The 25810-nt window shown below is 40.3% G+C and overlaps 1 long non-coding RNA gene across 1 annotated transcript in view; it reads right to left on the reverse strand.

Moving 5' to 3' along the window:
- Positions 1 to 960: 960 nt before the first annotated feature.
- The window catches only part of LOC148773310 (uncharacterized), a 36872-nt gene continuing 12022 nt past the window's right edge, over positions 961 to 25810 (reverse strand). Inside the window, exons 3-5 of the long non-coding RNA XR_016036896.1 lie at positions 21545 to 21608; positions 5792 to 5863; positions 961 to 3778 (exon numbers count right to left, since the gene is read on the reverse strand). This is a non-coding gene — a long non-coding RNA (uncharacterized LOC148773310). The remainder of the gene's footprint in view (positions 3779 to 5791; positions 5864 to 21544; positions 21609 to 25810) is intronic.

A 25810-nucleotide genomic window follows, 5' to 3' on the forward strand; every position in this document is an offset into this window, starting at 1 on the left:
GTAATCTAACTTCATTTTAGAAACGCACAAGTCCATTATTCAACATGGTAACACTCAAAATCAGACATCCAATCAAAACTTAGGTCGAATGCAAATAAGCAGAAAAATGATCACCTCATAATGAGTCGTTAAATGAATCAACTGAAACTCCCCCAGACCTGAAGCACTAAAACAGATGTTAACAATAGCAGACAAGGACATTGAAACAGTCATTGTAACTGTATTCCAGATGTTCAAAACTTAAGACATGTAAAACGTAAAGAAGACACAAATGATCTCTAGATGAAAAGTCCAATGTGAAAGATGAAGGATACACTGGGTGGGATGAATGGCAGCGTAGATATTGCAGAACAAAAGTACTGGATTTGAAGATAGCAGTATAACTGATCCCAAATTAAACATGGGGAGAAAAGAAATACTTTGCAGAAATAAAATAGCATCCATTAGCTGTGGGATCACTTCAAGCAGCCTGAGAAAGTTACAGTTGGGGGTCTCTGGAGGAGTGGACCAAGAGGTGGGGACAGATAAAACATTTGAAGAATTAATGCCCCAATTCTTCCAGATTTACTAAAAACTATAATCCCATAGATGCAAGAAGCCCATTAAAGTACAAATAACATGAAAAAACTACACTAAGGCAAATAATAATCAAACTGCTTAAAACCAGTGATAAAGAGAAAATATTAGAGCAACCAGAGAAACAAATCATTTTAATTACAGAAAGGAATTTTTTCCTCAGAGACAATCTAAAGTGATGACAGTGTACCAAGATCTTTAAAATAGTGAAAGAAAAAAAAATACCTCTAAACCTGGAATTCTATACTCAGTGAACATATTTTTCGTAAACTGAGCAGGACCATGTTGGACCTTCGTGGGGACAGTGAAACAGTGCGGAACCATATGGTCCTTGCCTAGCACCATGCCCACCCTCTCCCCGCCCTGTCCCCACTTCCACTATGTCCTCTATAAGTCTTCTGCTTGTGAAAAGCTTTAGTCAAAAATAAGTTTAATCAGAGAAGTGAGAGATGTGGAAATGAAGGAAAAGAGTCTAAGGAGAATAAATAATAATAATGGAGTCATTAAGCATAGCCAAGGCCATTTAATTCTTTCTCAAGAGCTATAGATAATATTCTTTTTTTTTTTTTGGAAGGATTTATGTTTATTAGTAACAAACTTATTAATACTTGGCCATTTCTCAATCTATTAAAGTGGTATTGGCGCCACCTGGTGGTATTTTCGAGCTCTGACTTCAACGTCAATGGAGACCACTGGGATTCCGAACACTAGTGAGTCCAAAGTGTAAAGGAGTAGTTACGGAGTCCAAAGTGTAAAGGAAGTAATTTCTTGTTTAGTCCTGTTAATTGGAGACTTGCCATATCTGTGATTTCATCACTTGTGAAAATTTATATGTGATTTGAAATTTTTGAAAAAGTCTGCTGATCTTTTGATGACAACCTGCTCAGAAAGTCTTCATGTTCTGAGTTCCAAAAAGCAAATCCGAGCAGTTGCTAATCAAGGGAGGAGCAGCCACGAAACCACCTGAGGCCAGCTTAAAGGGACCAGAGAGACTCATCAAGGTTAGGAGATGGACCACCTGAGACCCTCATTTTCCCAATCTGAAACATGTTATCATCTCTGCTGCTGCTGCTCTGCTTGGAGGATGACAGCGCTCTGGAAGTTTCACCAGTTTTTTGCTTCTTTACAGGTTTTTCTGGAGCAACTTGCTTTTTCCTCTTTAGCTTTTTGTCAACTTCACTGTCAGAATCGCTACCATAAGAGCTTGAAGAAACAAGTTCCTTTGACTTAGGCATTGCTCCGCTCCAGTAGCCGAACTGCCTCCCGCTCGCTCACTAGCGACTGCTGCTCGCTCACTAGCGACTGCTAGGCTTTTTAAGTTGGAAATGAAGACCAATGTTACATTGCAATATGCCAATTACAAATATTACTTCAAATAGCAAATACTACAATTTGTCCCAAACTTTAAAAACTATTCATGAACTCAACACTGAACTATTGATGGCTATGAGAATTGTTTCCTAGCCTTTTTGAAAATTTCAACCCATTTACGTTTAAGGTAATTATTGATAAGTATGATCCCGTATCCATTTTCTTTATTGCTTTGGGTTCAAGTTTATATACTCTTTCTGTGTTTCCCGTCTAGAGAAGATCCTTTAGCATTTGTTGGAGAGCTGGTTTGGTGAGGCTGAATTCCCTCAGCTTTTGCTTGTCTGTAAACCTTTTGATTTCTCCTTCATATTTGAATGAGATCCTTGCTGGGTATAGTAATCTGGGCTGTAGGGTATTTTCTTTCATCACTTTAAGTATGTCTTGCCACTCCCTTCTGGCCTGAAGAGTTTCTGTTGAAAGATCAGCTGTTATCCTTATGGGAATCCCCTTATATGTTATTTGCTGCTTTTCCCTTGCTGCTTTTAATATTTGTTCTTTGTGTTTGATCTTTGTTAATTTGATTAATATGTGTCTTGGAGTATTTCGCCTTGGGTTTATCCTGTTGGGGACTCTCTGGGTTTCTTGGACTTGGGTGATTATTTCTTTCCCTATTTTAGGGAAGTTTTCAACTATTATCTCCTCAAGTATTCTCTCATGGTCTTTCTTTTTGTCTTCTTCTTCTGGGACTCCTATGATTCGAATGTTGGAGCGTTTAATATTGTCCCAGAGGGCTCTAATATTGTCCTCATTTCTTTTAATTCGTTTTTCTTTTTTCCTCTCTGTTTCATTTATTTCTACAATTCTATCTTCTAGTTCGTTTATCCTGTCTTCTGCCTCTGTTATTCTATTGTTTGTTCCCTCCAGAGTGTTTCTGATCTCATCTATTGCATTATTCATTGTATATTGACTCTTTTTTATTTCTTCTAAGTCCTTATTAAATCTTTCTTCCATCTTCTCAATCCTTTTCTCCAGGTTATTCATCTGTTACTCCATTTTGCTTTCAAGATTTTGAATCATTTTCACCATCAAAATTTGAAATTCTTTATCAGGCAAATTCCCTATATCTTCTTCTTTTGTTTGTGTTGGTGGGCAATTATCTTGTTCCTTTACTTGCTGGGTATTTCTCTGCCTCTTCATCTTGCTTATATTGCTTTGCTTGGGGTGGCCTTTCCCTCTTCCGGCAGTTTGTGGAGTTCTCTTTATTATGTAGTTTCTTCGCTGTGTGTGGGGTTGGACGGGTGACTTGTCCAGGTTCCCTGGTTAGGGAAGCATGTGTTGGTATTCTGGTGGGTGGAGCTGGATTTCTTCTCTCTCCTTTAGAAGACAATGGGCTGCTTTTCTGGGAGCCTGATGTCCTCTGCCAGTATTCAGAAGTTGTTTTGTGGACATTACTCCGCGTTCAAATGCTCTTTTGATGAATTTGTGGGGGAGAGAGTGGTCTCGCCATCTTATCCCTCCGCCATCTTGTTCCTTCCTCCCCAGAAGACTGGATTCTTATATTCCATTTGGTCGTGGAGTATCTCTTCCCAACTGCTCCAGCAAGGTGCAGCCGCTGTACCTTACCTTGGACGAGGGGGTATCTCCTCAAGGCCGCCCCTCCTGCTTTGAATGTGGATCCGCTCCTCTCGGCCCTCCGGTGCCCAAGCAGCCACCGCCTCCTGGACGTGGTACAGCTCCTCTCGGCCACCGAACTAACCCTGGGCGCGGGGCAGCTCCTCTCAGCCACGATTCTGCACGTGGTCGGTTGCGCCGGAGCCGGGCGTCTCTCACGTCTGCGCCGCCGGAGCCGGGCGTCTCTCGCGTCTCTATAGATAATATTCTGAACCATATCCTGTGAGACGCCAAAACACCAGGTGGAAAAGTTAACTATGTGATGACAAAGTGTACCTAGGACTTGAGCTGCCACATTTCAGAGAACTGACTGCAAAGAAGTGGGAACAAGTGCACCCCAAAACTATAGATTAACTGTACCTAAAACAACCAAGATGATGCTAGTCAGACCACTGATGACCAATTTGAATATGACTGTTAGAGATGCTTATGCTGTTTCTGCATGTATTCCCCCCCGCCCCTCTCCTCCCGTCTATAAATGGTCTTACACCCTGCTTGTTGAGGTATTGGGGGGGGCAGTTGGCCTTTGGGCAGATGTCCGCCACACTTCCCCCCAGTTGCCAGCATGTGAAATAAAGCAAACTTTCCTTTCCACTAACCTGGCTTGATACTGAATTTTGAGTGGCGACCAACTGGACCCCTCCCCACCACGCATCAGTTCAGTTCAGTCGCTCAGTCGTGTCTGACTCTTTGCGACCCCATGAATCACAGCACGCTAGGCCTCCCTGTCCATCACCAACTCCTGGAGTTCACTCAAGCTCATGTCCATCGAGTCGGTGATGCCATCCAGCCATCTCACTCTCCGTCGTCCCCTTCTCCTCCTGCCCCCAATCCTTCCCAGCATCAGAGTCTTTTCCAGTGAGTCAACTCTTCGCCTGAGGTGGCCAAAGTATTGGAGTTTCAGCCACTATGCATACCTTTCAGTAATTGATTTTGGTGCCCAATATGGGGCTGGCTACTGCTGGCTCCTCTGCCTTCCTGGCACCTGGCTCTCCTGGGTCTTCCAGGGGAGAGCTGTGGCCATGACAGTGTATCATCCTGTTGTTCGTGGCTAGCTAGCCCCGAGTAGGGGATTTGGGGACGTTCCTAGAGGCTTCCAAAACCATTTGTTTTGAGGATGCTCCCCTGTTTCTCCCCTGCTCGGCACTGGCTGCCAACTTACCCTTTTTTCTTGGTGGAATGGAAACGTGCATTTGGGACAAGCTGACGAACTCCAAGACTGGGTAAGTCCACCAGTGAGCACACAGGCAACCTTCCCATTTGTGAGTGCTAGTGGTATTTGGGCATTCTCGCCAGTTGTTTCTGACATGTGTCTGATATTGAGGATCATTTATGAGCACTGACTGCTCTGAGGGCATTTTTGCTCATTGGTTCTGATGTCTGTCTGCCATCGAGAACTGTTTGTGAGCATGAAGTGCTTTGGGGCATTCTTGCCAATTGGTTCTGACACCTGACTACCACTGAGGACCATTTGTGTTGGGGAAGTGTTTGTTTGGGACTCCGTATGGGTCACCCTTGGAGAGGGTTTATGACAGATCTGCCACTTGGTGTGTGAGCGTGTATTTCATTTGTATGATTGGTGCTCTTGTTGCCTTATGCTTATGCAAAATGGGAATTCAGGTTCAACTCATTAAGAAAAATTTTAGCTGTGAATTTATGACTGAAAAAGAGAGATGATTTTTTTTTTTTGGATAGTGTACAGCTATGGTATTCTTCAGACTCCAGAGAAGATTGGTTAAGACGAAACTCTTGAAATTCAAAAAAACTGGTTCTTTTTGCATATGCAGTTAGGGAAAGCTAGCTTGATTAAAAGAAAAAAAAACTGTCATAATTTGCTTCCTATTTTCTGGCAGTTGTAACTCTTCTCTTCTGATAGCCATTGGTTAGAGCTTTCGAATGACATGGAGAAGTGATGGTGAGTGATTAAAATGCTTTTTGTCTTGCTCTTTCAAATATGATTAAATTGAAGTGAAGAACATCAGGTTAATGAAAGAGCTTTCTCTTCCTAACTTATTAAGAGTTTAAAAATGAAGAATGAATGTTAAATTATATAAAATATTTTTAAAACCACCAGTTGATTTCTTTATTTGAATTTTACTAATGTGAATTACCCTATTGTAAATTTCTTAAAATTAAAGAATTTTATTTCTGAAAAAAAAAAAAGAAAAAAAAACATCTTTTTTCAGACCCTGAGGAAAAAAAATGTCTAAAAGAAAACTTGAAGTTAACTTACCATGTCCTTGAAATACAAACACAGTCCACATTGCCTGGAACTCCAGCCTTGGGTTAACTGTAAAACTTCAAGCTAAGGGGAGAAAAAGGAGAGAAGCCTTTTAAAATTGAGTGTGTAATTTGGCTATTCTGATTATTATCCATAAACTGATATGCTTAACTGCAACTCCTAATTCCTAAAATGTAAAAAGATGAAACAATGAGATCTCTGTTTGTACATCTCAATATGTGTTTTTGTCTTTGTATAATATCTATGAGGTTCATTTGTAAAGGAACTCTATTTAATTGGCCTTAAAAAATAGAAGTACTTACAAATCAAACAAACCTAAATTTACCTACTCTTGTCTCCTTGTAAGACCAAGAGGGAAACTAATGATGTTTGGCTTTATTAAACATACATGTTGTACCACTGAAGAAAAATTATGCTATAAAAATATATGTTTTTTGAGGTTATGAAAAATATTCTTATGTTTGCCAATCAAAAAATGCTGGTGTGACATTTCAATCACTTGTTTCTTGGTTTTGTTAAAACTTTCAAGGATTAAAAATCGTGGTATGTAAAAATGATAAGCAAAACATTTTGGTATGTAGAGTAGTAGGATACATGTAGTCAACAAAGAGAAGTTATAAAGAATGGAGCTGTTTTTGTTAAGGAAAAATGATGATAATAATCTTGTCCTACAGTTGTTTGTTCTGGATGAAGAAATGCAGGACAAACTTGTTTGGGTCTAGAAAGTGACAAAAAGTTTGTGAAAAAGGAATTTTGAAAAAAAAAAGAATTGCATACATTGTGAGGATTAATATTAGTCTAAATGTAATTAGGTATATGAATTTTACTATCAGTAAACTGATGCAAGACTGAAGTTTGTTTTCTCTCTGTTAAGAAAAACAAATTCTCCTGGAATGTTGATCTGATTTAGTAACAGAGACTTCTAATGAAAAGCAATTGTTTTGCTTCTAATCATACTTTTGACCACAATGTTCAGGATGGAAAAATTGCCCAGTAAAGTTGTCACAGAGTATAACTGCTCATGATGTGTGACACTGCTGGCTTTGCACTTAAAACACATGAACAATGTTTGTGTGACAATTGGGTATGAGTGATAAAATGTATGGCCTATAAAGCATTTCCTTATTAATGTACTTCTGAGCCTGATCACGATATTTATTAGTTTTTCCTCAACGTGGACAACTAGGCAAATATATAAATAAAATGGAGGCCTAGCACTGAGGGACATGGATGGACCCAGAGGAGGAAAATGAGTCACTCTGGCAACATTGGGAAAATATATTGATTATCAGTGCTCTCCACAGAAAGAGTTATAACTTAAAAGGGGAAAATGATGAAATTAGTATTCACATATTGAGGTATGGGGAAGCCATTCTGGCATATACATGATTTAATTTAAACTTTAGGCCAACCAAAACAGCCTGTTTGTGGCCTATTAAACATACATTGTACATCTGCTTTAATCATTAATACAATAAATAGTACAAAGGTACATTTTTATTATTATCCTCATTGTAGTATGTCTAGTAAGTTTCAAATGTTTGTCCAGGTACCATGAAAATTTATTGCCTTTCTTGTTTTGTACCTGTCTTTCCTCAAGATTGAGGAATATTAAAGAAAAGGGAGGGATTGAAACTGAGCAGGACGATATGGTCCTTGCCCCCCACCATGTCCTGTGCATGCCTTTTGCCTGTGGAAAATTTTAGTCAAAGAATAATTTTAATCAGAGAAGTGAGGAATGTGGAAACAAAGGAAAACAATCAAAGGAGACTAAATAATAATAATGTAGTCATTAAGCATAGTCAAGGCCGTTTAGTTCTTTCTCAAGGGCTATAGATAATATTCTGAGCCATATCCTGTGAACTGTCTTATACATAACAAAACACCAGGTGGAAAAGTTAACTACAAGATGACCAGACTGTACCCAGGACATGAGCTGCCACAATTCTAAGAACTGACTACAAAGAAATGGTAACAAGTGTATCCCAGAACTAAAGACTAACTGTACCTGAAACAACCAAGTTGATGCTAGTCAGACCACTGATGAACAGTTGAAGATGACTGTTAGAGATGACCATGCTCTTCCTGTATGTAACCACCCCTCACCCCCCGCCGACTATAAATGGTCTCACCCCCTGCTTGTCAGGGGGAAGTGGGGAAGTCGGTCTTTGGACCATCTGCCACCCTCCCCGACAGTTGCTGGCATCTGAAATAAAGCCAACTTTCCTTTCCACCAACCTCACCTGTTTATTGGCTTTTGAGCAGTGAGCAGCTGGACCGCCCGCCCCCTTCCCATGCATACTTTTTGGTAAAAATAGACCTCCTGCTCTCATGTCCGCTGTCACTTGTGTGTAGAAAAGCCTTTGTCTCCTAAGCCTTTCCCCACTTCCAAAGAGCAATTTAATCAGAGAGGTGACAACACGCAGAAATAAAGGAAAACAAGTCAAAATAAAGTCAAAGAAGACAAAACAAACATAGTTTAGCCATAAAACAAAGTCAAGGGCCTTTAGTTAGTCTTCAAGGGCCATAGATAATATTCTGAACTGTATGCTTGAGCCATTTTGCATATACTAAAACCTCTAGCAGGTGGACGAAGTTAAATGCATTCTGATGACCAGCACATAGACCCCAGAGCAGTTGGAACCCAGATGGTTAATGACTGAGATTCCCAAAATATCATCCTGCTACCTTACCTTCAACCAACCAGAGAATTTAGCATGAACTGATCATGCACCCCATGACCCTCTTCTTCACCTTGCCTTTAAAAATCTTTCCTTGAAATCCTTCCAGAAGTTAAGGTCGTTTTAAAAACATTATTTATTTTTAATTGGAGGATAATTGCTTTGTAATATCGTGTTGGTTTCTGCCACATGCCAACGTGTGTCAGGCATAGGTATATGTATGTCCCTTCCCTCTAGAACCTCCCTCCCACCTCCCATCCCATCCCAGCCCTCCAGGTTGTCACAGAGCATTTGAGCTATGTCAAGTGTAGCATTAGATAGCCAATCTTCAGGTCTTTTAAGCAAGAGCTTCCTGTCCTCCTTGCTTGGCCCTGTGTTGAACACCTTACACTAAATGCTGTACTTTGTGTTCATTGTTCAGTCGCGTCTGACTCTTTGCAAGCCTATGGCCTGTAGTCTGCCAGGCTCCTCTGTCAATGGGATTTTCCCTGGCAAGAATACTGGAGTAGATGGACATGCCCTCCTCCAGGGGATCTTCCCAATCCAGGGATCAAATCCTGGTTACCCGCATATCCTGCACTGCAGATGAATTCTCTACCCCTGAGCCACCAGAGACCCCAAATGCTGTACTAACACCACAAATCAGTGTTCAGTTCAGTTCAGTTCAGTTCAGTCGCTCAGTCGTGTCCGACTCTCCGCGACCCCATGAATCACAGCACGCCAGGCCTCCCTGTCCATCACCAACTCCCGGAGTACATCCAAACTCATGTCCACAGAGTTGGTGATGCCATCCAGCCATCTCATTCTCCGTCGTCCCCTTCTCCTCCCGCCCCCAACCTTTCCCAGCATCAGAGTCTTTTCCAGTGAGTCAACTCGTCTCATGAGGTGGCCAAAGTATTGGAGTTTCAGCTTCAGCATCAGTCCCTCCAATGAACATCCAGGATTGATCTCCTTTAGAATGGACTGGTTGGATCTCCTTGCAGTATAAGGGACTCTCAAGAGTCTTCTCCAACACCACAGTTCAAAAGCATCGATTCTTCGGCGATCAGCTTTCTTCACAGTCCAACTCTCACATCCATACATGACCACGGGAAAAACCATTGCCTTGACTAGACGGACCTTGGTCGGCAAAGTAATGTCTCTGCTTTTTAATATACTATCAAGGTTCGTCATAACTTTCCTTCCAAGGAGCAAGCGTCTTTTAATTTCATGGCTGCAATCAGCATCTGCAGTGATTTTGGAGCCCAAAAAAACAAAGTCTGACACTGTTTCCACTGTTTTTCCATCTATTTCCCATGAAGTGATGGGACCAGATGCCATGATCTTTGTTTTCTGAATGTTGAGTTTCAAGCCAACCTTTTCACTCTCCTCTTTCACTTTCATCAAGAGGCTTTTGAGTTCCTCTTCACTTTCTGCCATAAGGGTAGTGTCATCTGCATATCTGAGGTTATTGATATTTCTCCCAGCAATCTTGATTCCAGCTTGTGCTTCTTCCAGCCCAGCATTCCTCATGATGTACTCTGCATATAAGTTAAATAAGCAAGGTGACAATACACAACCTTGACGTACACCTTTTCCTATTTGGAACCAGTCTGTTGTTCCATGTCCAGTTCTAACTGTTGCTTCCTGACCTGCATACAGGTTTCTCAAGAGGCAGGTCAGGTGGTCTGGGATTCCCATCTCTTTCAGAATGTTCCACAGTTTATTGTGATCCACACAGTCAAAGGCTTTGGCATAGTCAATGAAGCAGAAATAGATGTTTTTCTGAAACTCTCTTGCTTTCTCCATGATCCAGCGGATGTTGGCAATTTGATCTCTGGTGCCTCTGCCTTTTCTAAAACCTGCTTGAACATCTGGGAGTTCACGGTTTACATACTGCTGAAGCCTGGCTTGGAGAATTTTGAGCATGACTTTACTAGCGTGTGAGATGAGTGCAATTGTGCGGTAGTTTGAGCATTCTTTGGCATTGCCTTTCTTTGGGATTGGAATGAAGACTGACCTCTTCCAGTCCTGTGGCCACTGCTGAGTTTTCCAAATCTGCTGGCATATTGAGTGCAGCACTTTCACAGCATCATCTTTCAAGACTTGAAATAGCTCAACTGGAATTCCATCACCTCCACTAGCTTTGTTCGTAGTGATTCTTTCTAAGGCCCACTTGACTTCACATTCCAAGATGTCTGGCTCTAGGTCAGTGATCACATTATCGTGACTATCTTGGTCGTGAAGATCTTTTTTGTACAGTTCTTCTGTGTATTCCTGCCACCTCTTCTTAATATCTTCTGCTTCTGTTAGGTCCATACCATTTCTGTCCTTTATCGAGCCCATCTTTGCATGAAATGTTCCCTTAGAATCTCTAATTTTCTTGAAGAGATCTCTTGTTTTTCCTATTCTGTTGTTTTCCTCTATTTCTTTGCATTGATCACTGAGGAAGGCTTTCTTATCTCTCCTTGCTATTCTTTGGAACTCTGCATTCAGATGCTTATATCTTTCCTTTTCTCCTTTGCTTTTCGCCTCTCTTCTTTTTACAGCTATTTGTAAGGCCTCCTCAGACAGCCATTTCGCTCTTTTGCATTTCTTTTCCATGGGGATGGTCTTGGTCCCTGTCTCCTGTACAATGTCACGAACCTCCGTCCAGAGTTCATCAGGCACTCTATCAATCAGATCTAGTCCCTTAAATCTATTTCTCACTTCCACTGCATAATCATAAGGGATTTGATTGAGGTCATATCTGAATGGTCTAGTGGTTTTCCCTACTTTCTTCAATTTAAGTCTGAATTTGGCAATAAGGAGTTCATGATCTGAGCCACAGTCAGCTCCTGGTCTTGTTTTCGCTAACTGTATACAGCTTCTCCATCTTTGGTTGCAAAGAATATAATCAATCTGATTTCGGTGTTGACCATCTGGTGATGTCCATGTGTAGAGTCTTCTCTTGTGTTGTTGGAAGAGGGTGTTTGCTATGACCAGTGCATTCTCTTGACAAAACTCTATTAGCCTTTGCCCTGCTTCATTCCGTGCTCCAAGGCCAAATTTGCCAGTTACTCCAGGTGTTTCTTGACTTCCTACTTTTGCATTCCAGTCCCCTAGAATGAAAAGGACATCTTTTTTGGGTGTTAGTTCTAAAAGGTCTTGTAGGTCTTCATAGAACCGATTAACTTCGGCTTCTTCAGCATTACTGGGGGCACCAGAGGGCAGACAAACTGAAATCATAATCACAGGAAACTAGCTGATCTAATCACACGGACCACAGCCGAATGTGGTCCCCTGGAGAAGGGAATGGCAAACCACTTCAGTATACTTGCCTTGAGAACCCCATGAACAGTAACAAAGGGCAAAATGATAGGATACTGAATGAGGAATTCCCCAGGTCGGTAGGTGCCCAGTATGCTGCTGGAGCTCAGTGGAGAAATAACTATAGAAGGAATAAAGGGATGGAGCAAAAGCAAAACCAATACCCAGTTGTGGATGTGACCAATGATAGAAACAAGGTCCAGTGCTGTAAAGAGCAATATTGCATAGGAACCTGGAATGTTAGGTCCATGAATCAAGGCAAATTGGAAGTGGTCAAACAGGAGATGGCAAGAGTGAACGTCGACATTCTAGGAATCAGTGAATTAAAATGGACTGGAATGGGTGAATTTAACTCGGATGACCATTATATCTACTACTGTGGGCAGGAATCCCTTAGAAGAAATGGAGTAGCCATCATGGTGAACAAAAGAGTCCGAAATGCAGTACTTGGATGCAATCTTAAAAATGACAGGATGATTTCTGTTCGTTTCCAAGGCAAACCATTCAAATCAGTGTTAGCAGTTTCAATTCACAACAGTCTTGTGAAAGGACCCAAGTTGGGTTTGGTAGCATTTAAAAAACAGTGGCAAAATAAAGTCTTTTTCAGACACACAAAATCTAAGAGGATCCATTATCAGCACCAGAGCGCTACAAAAAATGTTAAGGCAAGTCCTTCAGGAGGAAGGAAAATAATAGCAAATGGAAATATAGCTCTACACAAAAGAGTGGAGAAGACCTGAAATAGTAACTGCATGGGCAAAGGTATGAGATTTTTTCTTACTATTCAAACTTTCTCAAAGATATTTGATTGGTTATGAAAAAACCCCAATGCAGTGTAGGGATTTGAACACACTATGTGAAAGTAAAATGTATGAAAATACCTCTCAAAGGTTGACAGCAGAGAAATGGAATATTACTGAAATATTCTGAAGTGTAATTTAGCTAAATGAAAATATTGTTACCTTACAGCAGTAGATTTTTAAGTAATAAAGCGAAAATGTTAGTTTCTCAGTAGTGCCGTGTCCGACTCTTTTGCAACCATATGGACTGTAGCTTGTCAGGCTCCTCTGTCCATGGGATTCTCCAGGCAAGAATACTGGAGTGTGTTGCCATTCCCTTCTCAAGGGGAACTTTCTGACCCAGGAACTGAACCCAGATCTCCTGCATTATGGGCAGATTCTTTACCATCTGAGCCACTAGGGAAGCTTAAGTAATAAAAGTATATATGATACGTTCAAGATCAAAAACTAACAAAACAAAATTTATTGTTGATAACTCTACAAAGGAGAAAAATAAGTCACACACACACAGAGTACCAAAAAAGGAAGGAAAAGGCACAAAGGAAACAGGGCAGATGGAAGAGACATAAAACGAACCTCCCAGCAACAGTCCTGCCTTACTATTTCTCTCACCTTCCATTATAGGCTGAAAGCAGCCTGAGGGGAGGTTGGTCTAGTAAAAATGTGGAGACAAATTTCAGAATGCAGCAGCTGGTGCCCTCAGACAATTAAGCTAAGCTCCCTGCCCTCAGATTCCTGAGATGCATTTCCCAGTGGCACTCACACTGTTACTTCTGCAGAGAAAACTCTTCCCCCCATCTTAGTTAACTTCTATTCCTTCTGCTCTGAGATGCCTGGCACTTCAGGTTAGTTCCCCTGACTTCCTTAAAAAGACAAATGTGGACAAAGTCCCCTCATTCCCTGTAAACCAGGTAGTGCTTCCAAGTTTGTTGTAACTATTTGTAGAAATGTCCATCTGTCTCAAGCCCACGGGAGTGTGATTTCAGCATTGTAACTCCAGTGCCTTGGACTGCAAGGAGATCAAACCTGTCAATTCTAAAGAAAATCAGCCCTGAGTATTCATTGGAAAGACTGTTGCTGAAACTGAATCACCAAAACTTTGGCCACCAGATGTGAAGAGCTGACTCACTGGAAAAGACCCTGATGCTAGGAAAGATTGAGGGCAAAAGGAAAGAGCATGCAGAGGATGAGATGGTTAGATAGCATCACTGACTCAATGGACATGAATTTGAGCAAACTCTGGGAGATAGTGAAAGACAGGGAAGCCTGGTGTGCTGCAGTCCATGGGGTCGCAAAGAACTGGACATGACTTAGCGACTGAACAACAACTCCAGTGCCCATCTCAGTGTTCTGGAATTGCAGCACATCCACCCCCTCTTCACAGGAGTCGAGCTTTGATCCCAATGCCTGCAGCTTTGTTCCTCTAGATATCCCTGTGCCCTGGTCCCTCTCCATCTTCAAGTATCTGACCAGATGTCTCCTTCTCAATGAGGCTGTCCATAAACACCCCATGTAAACTTATATACCCAGCAATCAGCACTGACAGGCCTCCTTTCTTTCACTAGTTTTCTAGTAATAGATTCTGCACCACATCATTTGTTGGTTTATTAAATTCGTTGCTTATTGCTGTCTCCCCCACTAAACTACAAACCAAACAAGGGCAGATTTTATATTGCTTAGTTCACTTAGTGACAGTCACCACTGCTCTCCACAGTTATGAATCTTCCAAGACCCAGCGACATCATGGTACTACTACACAATAATAAAATACTGTTGCCATGGCACACCAAGAGTATTATTTGGGGGAGTTATTAATCAGAATCACATCAGACCATACTTCTTCAATCCTAATATCTCTGTTTGGTGTATATCCAATTGAGGAGTGGGGAACAAAATTATTATAGCATGTGACATGGAGTTGTGGTGTATTCAAGTCCCAAATGCTATTGACAGATATCAGGCATGTGTCTGGATCAGATGATCTGTAAGTTATTAATATTGTGCTCATCCATCAGTGCTCCTGAAGGAAAACAATTTTTGGGGGGACAAATTATGTTTTCTGTTTTGTGAAGTGCTATACCCCACATATCTAGAACATTGTCTGGCACATAGTAGCCACTTGATAAATTGATGTAGATTGAATGGATTAGTCTGGCTCCCCATGAAACTAAGAAAATTTCCAGGGCAGGGACTCTAGTCAACTAATTTTCAGAATTCAGTCATTAAGTATCTCCTTCAGAGTGGTTACTTTCTCTGCAGTCTACTAGTGACAAAATATCAGATACAGAAAGTAAAAATAAATCCTGTTTAAAGCCAAGTAAAAAGAAAAAACTCTAGGAATAAAGTTAACCAATGAAATGAAATTCCTATATGATGAAAAGTATAAAACCCTGATAGAAGAAATTGAAGATGGTTGATAGAAATGGAATCCTGTGCTATCTTTGCTCTTGGATTGGAAGAACTAATATTGTTAAACTGAACACACTCTTGAAAGCAATCTACAGATTTAATGTGATCCGTATCAAAATACTCAGGACATTTTTCACAGAACTAGAACAAATAATCCTAAAATATGTACAGAATAGCAAAAAAACCCAGAATTGTCAAGGTGGTCTTGAGGAAAAAAGAACAAAGGTGGAGATATAACCCCTCCAGGTTTCAGACTATACTACAAAGGTACAGTAATCAAAATAGTATGGCGTTGACACAAAAACTGACATATACATTAATGGTACAGAATCTGAGGGAACTAACGTGAAATAACAACCCAGACTGTGGGACAGCCAGAGAGAGAGAGAGAACTATCCAACGAAAAGCCCAGCAATATGTGAACCGTGAACTTCCAGATGTTCAAGCTGGTTTTAGAAGAGGCAGAGGAACCAGAGATCAAATTGCCCAGAAATAAACACATATACCTACATTCAATCAACCGATGACAAAGGAGTCAAGAATATGCAATGAAAAAAAGAGAGTCTCTTGAACAAGTGGTTCTGGGAAAGCTGGACACCTACATGCAAATAGTGAAATTGGAATACTCCATACACAAATATAAGTGAAATTTTTCAGGGGAAGTGCTAAGATGGTGGAGGAATAGGATGGGGAAGCCACTTCCCCCACCCCTGCCAAAATTCATTGAAAGAACATTTGAACGTTGACAAATTCCACAAAACAACTTCTGAATGCTGGCAGAGGAGGCAGCCCATTGTCTTCGAAAGGAGGTAGGACAAAATATAAAAGATAAAAAGAGAGACAAAAGAGAGAGGGACGGTGATCCGTCCCAGGAAGGGAGTCTTAAAAAAGAGAGAAGTTTCCAAACACCAGGGAACATTCTCACCAGCAGGTCTGTGGTGAGTCTTGGAATCTCAGAGGGCAACATAACTGGGAGGAAAAATAAATAAATAATTAAAACCCACAGATTATGTGCCTAACAGCAACTCCCAGCAGAGAAGCAACCCAGATGCTCACATCCACCACTAGCAAGCTGGGGCTGGACAGGGAGGCGCAGGCTGCATTGCTTAGGGTAAGGACTGGGTCTAAATGCCCTGAGGGCAATCTGAGGGAACTAACGTGAAATAACAACCCAGACTGTGGGATAGTCAGAGAGAGAGAGAGAGAGAGAGAGAAAAGAGAGAGAGAGAGAGAGAGAGAACTATCCAACGAAAAGCCCAGCAATATGTGAACCGTGAACTTCCAGATGTTCAACCTGGTTTTAGAAGAGGCAGAGGAACCAGAGATCAAATTGCCAACATCTGCTGGATCATGGAAAAAGCAAGAGAGTTCCAGAAAAACATCTATTTCTGCTTTATTGACTATGCCAAAGCCTTTGACTGTCTGGATCACAATAAACGATGGAAAATTCTGAGAGAGATGGGAATACCAGACCACCTGACCTGCCTCTTGAGAAACCGATATGCAGGTCAGGAAGCAACAGTTATAACTGGACATGGAACAACAGACTGGTTCCAAATAGGAAAAGGAGTACGTAAGGTTGTATATTGTCACCCTGCTTATTTAACTTATATGCAGAGTACATCATGAGAAACGCTGGGCTGGAGGAAGCACAAGCTGGAATCAAGATTGCTGGGAGAAATATCAATAACCTCAGATATGCAGATGACACCACCCTTATGGCAGAAAGTGAAGAGGAACTAAAAAGTCTCTTGATGAAAGTGAAAGAGGAGAGTGAAAAGTTAGCTTGAAGCTCAACATTCAGAAAATGAAGATCATGGCATCCGGTCCCATCACTTCATGGGAAATAGATGGGGAAACAGTGGAAACAGTGTCAGACTTTATTTTTTGGGGCTCCAAAATCACTGCGGATGCTGACTGCAGCCATGAAATTAAAAGATGCTTATTCCTTGGAAGGAAAGTTATGACCAACCTAGACAGCATATTAAAAAGCAGAGACATTACTTTCCCAACAAAGTTCCGTCTAGTCAAGGTTATGGTTTTTCCAGTGGTCATGTATGGATGTGAGAGTTGGACTGTGAAGAAAGCTGATCGCCGAAGAATTGATGCTTTTGAACTGTGGTGTTGGAGAAGATTGTTGAGAGCCCCTTGGCCTGTGAGGAGATCTAACCAGTCCATTCTAAAGGAGATCAGTCTTGGGTGTTCATTGGAAGGACTGATGCTAAAGCTGAAACTCCAATACTTTGGCCACCTAATGCGAAGAGTTGACTCACTGGAAAAGACTCTGATGCTGGGAGGGATTGGGGGCAGGAGGAGAAGGGGACAAAAGAGAATGAGATGGCTGGATGGCATCACCGATTCGATGCACATGAGTTTGAGTGAACTCCGGGAGTTGGTGACAGACAGGGAGGCCTGGCGTGCTGTGATTCATGGGGTCGCAAAGAGTCGGACACGACTGAGTGACTGAACTGAACTGAACTGATACACACTACTATATATAAAACAGATAATCAATAAGGACTTACTCTGTAGCACAGGATCTCTACTTAATACTCTGTAATAACCAATATGGGGGAAGAATCTGAAAAAAAAATGATATACATACATGTATAACTAGACCACTTTGCAGTCCACCTGAAACTAATACAAATTAACTATATTCCAATATTAAATTAGAATTAAAAACAAATAAGCTACAAAAGTAAGGATGTAAAAGAAATTTTAAAAAGTAATTCTATTGAATTTTTTTTTTTAGATTTCTGATTTTCAAGAGTATTTTAAAAGGCCTTATTCTACTTATTCTTAATAGATGACTAACACATAAACATACACTTATGCAATTAAGGTTTCCTTTTGAGTTCTATACCAATATTGTTACTTCCTTCAAAATAACACAAAATTCATTCTTTCCCTACACAGTGAAAGAGCTGTAAATTGCCAGTAGACTTATAAGCTCTGGCATTCTCCAGCTTTAACAATAAAGTGGATGTCTTTTGAAAAGTAAAAAACAAGGGTGTCCAGTAGCCTGCAGGAATTTGTAGGTTATATCGACTTTGGGTTTAAGTGTTTTCATTGAGCTAAGCTAAACATGGGAGTAAGCTGAAAGACATGGAAAATTAGCTGTTTGCTGTTATGTCCAAGTCACTTCATAACTCTCTTTGATGCAGAAATTTAAGTGAGGAGCTAGTGAAAGGGAAGACAGAAAATGTGGGCAATGGAGAATGGTGGAGAAATATTTTTTCTTCCAGAAAAATGTGTATCTTTGAAGTCTAGTCTGTTTAGACTCCAGTTTACCCATTAATGATGATTGGAAAATTTTTCAACAGATAAGACTTTGTATCAGACACTTTTTTCAGGAGCTAAGCAGCTAGGTCAGAAGCCATGTTGAAGATTGGGGCCAGCCCTCTCAGCCAGGAACCTTGGAAAAGAGACACTCATATCTGGGCATCAGGAGGCTAAGAATTCGGTGATGACAATTACTGAAATTACAAATACTCTGGGAGAAACCAAGAGTAGATTAACTGAAGCAGAACAGATAAGTGAACTGGAAGACAGAATGGTGGAAATAACTGCCAAAGAGCAGAATAAAGGAAAGAGAATGAAAAGAATTGAGGATAGCCTCAGAGACCTCTGGGAAAATAGCAAACTCACAAATATTCGAGTTATAGGGGTTCAGCAGAAGAAGAGACAAAGAAAGGCACTAAGAAAAATTTTGAAGATATTATAGTTGACAATTTCCCCAGCATGGGAAATAGTCAATCAAGTCCAAGAAACACAGAAAGTCCCATACGGGATATATCCAAGACACATACTATTCAAGCTAACAGAGATTAAACAAAAGAAAGAACATTAAAAGCAGCAAGGGAAAAGCAACAAGTAACATACAAGGGAAAACCTGTACCACTGATCTTTCAGTGGAAACTCTGCAGGCCAGAAGGGAATGCAGAGCTATATTTAAAGTACTGAAAGAAAAAAAATCTACCACCAAGATTACTCTACCCAGAAACAATCTCACTCAGAATTGATGGAGAACTGAAAAGCTTTACAGACAAGCAAAAGTTAAAAGAATTCAGCACACCAAGCAAGTTTCACTACAAATACTAAAAGAAACTTATATACACAGTAAACACAAGATAAAGGAAAGATATACAAAAGAAAAACCCAAAACAATTAAGAAAATGCCAACAGGAGCATATATATCAATGATTAAATGTAAATGGATTAAACACTCCAACCAAAAGACACAGACTGGCTGAATGGATACATAAACCAGACCCATACATACACTGTCTATAAGAGACACAGTTCAGACCTAGAGACACATACAGACTGAAAGTAAAAGGATGGAGAAAGATGTTCCATGCAAATGGAAATCTAAAGAAAGCTGGAATGGTATTCTCATTTCAGACAAAATAGACTTTACAATAAAGAATATAAGAGATAAAGAATGATCAAGACATGAAAAAGACAGAAAAATTGTAAATATTTATGCACCCAACAGAAGAGCACCTCAATACATAAGGCAAATACTAACAGACATAAAAGGGGAAATTGACAGCAACACAATAATAGTAGGGGACTTTAACACCCCACTTACACCAATGGACAGATCATCAAAACAGAACATTAATAAGGAAACACAAACCTTAAATGAAACAAGACTAAATGGACCTAACTGATATCTTCAGGACTTTTCATCCAAATGCAGAAGAATACACTTTCTTCTCAAGTGTGCATGAAACAGTCTCCAGGATAGCCGGATAGCCCATGTCTTGGATCAAAAATCATACCTCAGTAAATTAAAAACATTGAAATCTTATCAAGCATCTTTTCTGACCACAATGCTAAAAGACTAGATATCAATTACAGGAAACAAGCTGTAAAAAACAAACATGGATATTAAACAATAGTTTTCTAAATAATGAAGAAGTTACTGAAGAAATCAAGAGAGAAATAAAAAAATTTCTAGAAACAAATGACAATGAAAACATAACAGCTCAAAACCTATGGGATGGAGCAAAAGCAGTTCTAAGAGGGAAGCTTATAGAAATGTAATTCTACCTCAAGAAACAAACAAACAAAAACATTGAATAGAGAACCTAACTTTATACCTAAAACAACTGGAAAAAGAAGAACAAAACAACTCCAAAGTTAGTCAGTCAATTAGTCAGTTCAGTCACTCAGTCGTGTCTGACTCTTTATGACCCCATGAATCGCAGCACGCCAGGCCTCCCTGTCCATCACCAACTCCCGGAATATACACAAACTCATGTCCATAGAGTCAGTGATACCATCCAGCCATCTCATCCTCTGTCGTCCGCTTCTCCTTCTGCCCCCAATCCCTCCCAGCATCAGTCTTTTCCAGTGAGTCAACTCTTCGCATCAGGTGGCCAAAGTATTGGAGTTTCAGCTTGAGCATCAGTCCTTCCAATGAACACCCAGGACTGATCTCCTTTAGGATGGACTGGTTGGATCTCCTTGCAGTCTAAGGGACTCTCAAGAGTCTTCTCCAACACCACAATTCAAAAGCATCAATTCTTCAGTGCTCAGTTTTCTTCACAGTCCAACTCTCACATCCATACATGACCACGGGAAAAACCATAACCTTGACTAGATGGACCTTTGTTGGCAAAGTAATATCTCTGCTTTTTAATATGCTGTCTACGTTGGTCATAACTTTCCTTCCGAGGAGTAATTGTCTTTTAATTTCATGGCTGCAATCACCATCTGCAGTGATTTGGGAGCACCAAAAATAAAGTCTGGCACTGTTTCCACTGTTTGCCCATCTATTTCCCATGAAGTGATGGGACCAGATGCCATGATCTTATTTTTCTGAATGTTGAGCTTTAAGCTATGTTTTTTCCTTCCAGTGCAGTCTTTCTTATGTACCCACAAACTGTGGTGATAGGTAGTCCCAGGTTATCCTTTGTGGAGAATGTGTCTCAGAAAGATATTCTTGATAGAAATAGATATTAAGGTTTTAATACCTATTTTTATACATGCTTTGATGAATCATTTCCTTCTCTGCTTCTGGGATTTCCGTCATGCTTACAATGGCTTTACTCATGTCCATGGAATAAATACATAAATACATACCTGTTTCCTTTTTTTGCTTGGAGCACTGCACATTGAAATCTCTGAACTGGTAACTGAGTTCTCTGAATATATCTGTGGTTCCTATACAGTATTGTTCTTTTAGCATCGGACTTTACTTTGCCCACCAGACTCATCCAGAACTGAGCGTTATTTCCACTTTGGCTTAGCCTTTTCAGTCCTTATAGCTATTTCTTCATTCTTCTCCAGTAACATATTCTTATTTTTATTCTATTATAACTGGAATTTTCATACTTATTAGGACTTTTCACTGCTAGTATAGAAATACTGTTGAGTTTTGTATATTGAAACTGATGATGATTTCATGGGTGTATACACAGCTTTACATGTCACATATACCACAATAAAGTGGTTAGAAAAAACAGAAATGGAAGCAAACTAAAGACATTTTGAAATTAAAACAAACCAAAACAAAAAACTCAGGGAATTTGTTGGAAGAAGAAATGGCTTACAAGAAAAACTAAAGGAAGGTCTTCAGGCTGCCATAAGTGACTTCAGATGTTAATTACAATCCACCTGAAAAAATAAAGAGCACATGTAAATTATACGAAAACAAACATACTTTATGAATACACATTTCCACTCCTTTCTCTTGTATAAAACAATATCGTCTAAATTACTGTTGAGCCAATAACATACATAATGCAATATATTTGCAGTAACAGCACAAAGGAGGTGGTTGGGAGAAAGCTGTATTAGATAAAAAAAACAAGTCTGGATGGTGTCAAATCCACAAGAATATATGAAAAGAATCAGAAATAATGACAATGAACATTAATATAACAGAAGCTATAAATATAAACATGATAACTTGCCTTATAATAGCTTTTCATAGACATGACATCATATATAATGTAATAATGATAAGAGTGTATCAATGGGATGTACCCTTTATAGACCTACTATACATGACAATGAGGAAAAGAGGGAAACAGGAATAGAGTGATATAGGAGTAATGTTTGTATATCTCATTGGAATTAGTACAATTTTCAAGCTGATTGTGATAAAGTAAGATGTTTATAGTAGCCTATAGCAACAATTAAGGAAATAACTTAAAAATAGTGGAAAAATCAGTAAAGAATTTAAGATATTACATTAGGAAAATCCATTTAATTTAAAAAAAGCAGTAAAATGAGGACCATAGAACAAATGACGTAAGACACATAGAAAAATATAATGGCAGATGTAAGTCTGTATCAACATTAAATGTGAATAGATAAAACAATCCAGTGAACAGGCAGACACTGACAGGCTGGTTTAAAAAAAAACAATAAGATCCAACTGTATGTTGTTGACAGAGGAGACTGTTTAAATTCAACGATACATAAATTATTATGAGTGTGTGTGCATGTTCAGTCAGTCATGTCCAACTCTTTGCGGCCCTGTGGACTGTACACACCAGCCCCCCTCCCCCGTCCATGGAATTTTCCAGATGAGAATACTGGAGTAGGTTGCCATTTCTTAATCCAGGGGATCTTCCAGACCCAGGGATTGAACCTGCGTCTCCTGCATTCGCAGGTGGTTTCTTTACCATTAGTGCCACATGGGAAACCTTATATGACCCAGCAAACCTACTCCTAGACAATTTTACCCAACAGAAAGGAAAACATGCTCACACAAAGACCTGTACTCAAATATCCTACTCATGTATTCCTAATAGCCAAATCTTGAAACAGCCCAACTATTCAACAACTGGAATACAGCTGAAAGAAAAACAAAAGAGGATACGCATACAGAAGTATACTACACAGTAATTTTAAAAGGAAGTATTAATGCATGTAACAGCAAGGATGCATCTCAGCTGTGCCAATGAGAGAAGTCAGACACAGAAGGTTATGTATTCTATGATTTCATGTCAATGGATTTCTGGAAATGGCACAACTATAGACAGAGAAATATATCTGTGGTTGCCAGGTTATGGAGGAAGCAGTCTGAATGCAAATAGCTCAAGGGAGCATTTTCGAATGATAGGACGTTTTCCATATTTTTATTGTGGTAGCATTTGCACAATAGTATGCACATATCAAAACTCTACAAACTGTCATGCTTTAAAGTATTAGCTTCTATTGTATATTAATTATATCTCAATACTTCTCACTTTTTTTAAAAGGAAAAGGAACTTTTAAGTATTTAAATATTGGTTATTGTATCCATCTAGACCATGAGCTCATAAACATAAAAACCTTATTTGTAATTTCCCAGACCTGGCCAACTTTCAGGATTCCCCATGACAGTTTTGTACTCTTATGACAGGACACAGAAACTTGGTCTTAACCATGTTTACAATTCCCTCTCCTTCAGCTCAAGTCCATATTCTTGCTGAGTTCTGTCCATTTTACTTCGAAAATGTCTAATGCATCTACTTTTTCCCGTGTCCACCATATCTGCTGTAGTCCAAAGCCTCCCTCCATCTAACTGTCAACCCCCTTCTAACTGGTCTCTCACATCCACTCAGGGTGTGTGTCTCTCACTTCCTGCCCTCTCCCTCCCTCTCTTACAGTTGCAAAACTTTATGATTTTCTAGATAAAATCTACTGTCCTACACAAGAATTTGAAGGTATGGTCGAGCCCTTGCCCAGCTTGCTAACAACATGGAAAGTAGAGAGTCCTTTTCTTGTCTCTCTTATTGGGCTTCCTTCACACCCTCCAGTTTCTTAAGCTTCTCCACTTGGATTGTCCCCTATTTCTGAAGCCTCCTGGTTAGTAAACTCCTTTAAGCTAGGCTTCAACAATATATGGACTGAGAACTTCCAGATATACAAGTTGGATTTTGAAGAGACAGAGAAACAAGAGATCAGATTGCAAGATTCCTTAGATCATGGACAAAGCAAGGGAATTCCAGAAAAACATCTACTTCTGCTTCATTGACTACCTTAAGGCCTCTGACTGTGTGGATCACAACAAACTGTGGAAAATTCTTAGAGATGGGAGTACCAGACTACCTGACCTGTCTCCTGAGAAACCTGTATTTGGGTCAAGAAGCAACAGTTAGAACAAGACATGGAACAATGGACTGGTTCAAAATTGGGAAAGGAGTAAGACAAGGTTGTATATTGTCACTCTGCTTATTCATCTTACATGTAGAGTACATCATGTGAAATGCCAGGCTGGATGACTCACAAGCTGGAATCAAGATTGCTGGCAGAAATATCAACAACCTCAGATATGCAGATCATACCACTCTAAGGGAAAAAACTGAATAAGAACTACAGAACCTCTTGATGAGGGTGAAAGAGGAGAGTAAAATGGGTGGCTTAAAACTCAACATTCAAAAATCTAAGATTATGGCATCTAGTCCTATCATTTCACAGAAAGTAGAAGGGGGAAGTGGATACAGTGACAGATTTAATTTTGGGGGCTCCAAAATTAAGACCCTTGCTTCTTGGAAGACACAGCTCGCACGCATGCATGCTCATTGCTTCAGTCGTGTCTGACTCTACGACCCCATGGACCATAGCCTGACAGATGCATCTGTCCATGGGATTCTCCAGGCAACAATACTTTAGTGGGCTGCCATGCCCCCCTCCAGGGGATTTCCCAACCCAAGGATGAAACCCATGTCTCCTGTGTCCCATGCATTGCAGGTGAATTCTTTTTTGTGTGTGACTTTATTTATTCTTTAATTTAAGGTAATTGCTTTACAGAATTTTGTTGTTTTCTGTCAAACATCAACAAGAATCAGCTATAGGTACACTCATGCAGGCAAATTCTTTACTGCTGAGCGACCAGGGAAGCCCTTGTCAAACCTAGACAGCATTTTATAAAGCAGAGACATCACTTTGCCGACAAAGGCGCGTATATTAAAAACTACGGCTTTTTCAGTAGTCACGTACAGATGTGTGGGTTCTATCATTAAGAAGGCTGAGTGACAAAGAATTTATGCTTTCGGTTTGTGGTGCTGGAGAAGACACTTGAGAATCCCTCGGACAGCAAGGATATCAAAACAGCCAATCCTAAAGGAAAGCAACTCTGAATATTCACTGGAAGGACTGATGCTGAAGCTCCAATACTTTGGCCACCTGATGCGAAGAGCTGACTCATGGGAAAAGACCTTGATGCTGGGAAAGACTGAAGGCAAATGGAGAGGGGGCAGTAGAGGATGAGATGGTTGAATAGCATCACTGACTCAAAAGACATGAAATTGAGCAAACTATGGCAGATAGCGGAGGACAGAGGATCCTGGGGTGCTACAGTCCATGGGGTCACGCGAAAAGTGTCAGACACGACTGAGCAACTGAAGAAGAACAACCACCACCACCCTACCTTTGAGCTTCCCTAAGGTGCCACAGCCCCACTCTCAGAGGGGCTAGGAAGTCTTCTGTGTCTCTCAGTGGGAAAGACTGAGACTTATGTCTTCACACACTCAGCGCCCCCTGCTTAGGGCTGATGGTGGGTCCTTCAAACGCTCATCACTCCCTCCTAGAGCTCAGAGCCTTCTCACAACAGTAATGGAGCACCCTGCCCTGCTACAGAAATGGAGTTGTAGCTGTTTACCCCCTCTTAATATGTTTTCTCCCTTTGCATTGAATTCACTTCCACATTTCTTCCTTGAGTCACTAAATCCAACTCTTCTCATCCCCAACTGGTTACTGTAACAAGCTGCACCTGCATCTCTATCAAGGAAGGCACATGTACCCTCTGTGCTATGTATGTTCTTTCTTCTTTCCCACCCAAATCTGTCGACTCCCAGACAAAACAAAAAGGGCTCCAGATCACC

This window comes from Moschus berezovskii, chromosome X (genome assembly GCF_049115385.1).
Source record: "Moschus berezovskii isolate FMDL1 chromosome X, NW_MosBer_1.0, whole genome shotgun sequence".
Taxonomy (NCBI): domain Eukaryota; kingdom Metazoa; phylum Chordata; class Mammalia; order Artiodactyla; family Moschidae; genus Moschus; species Moschus berezovskii.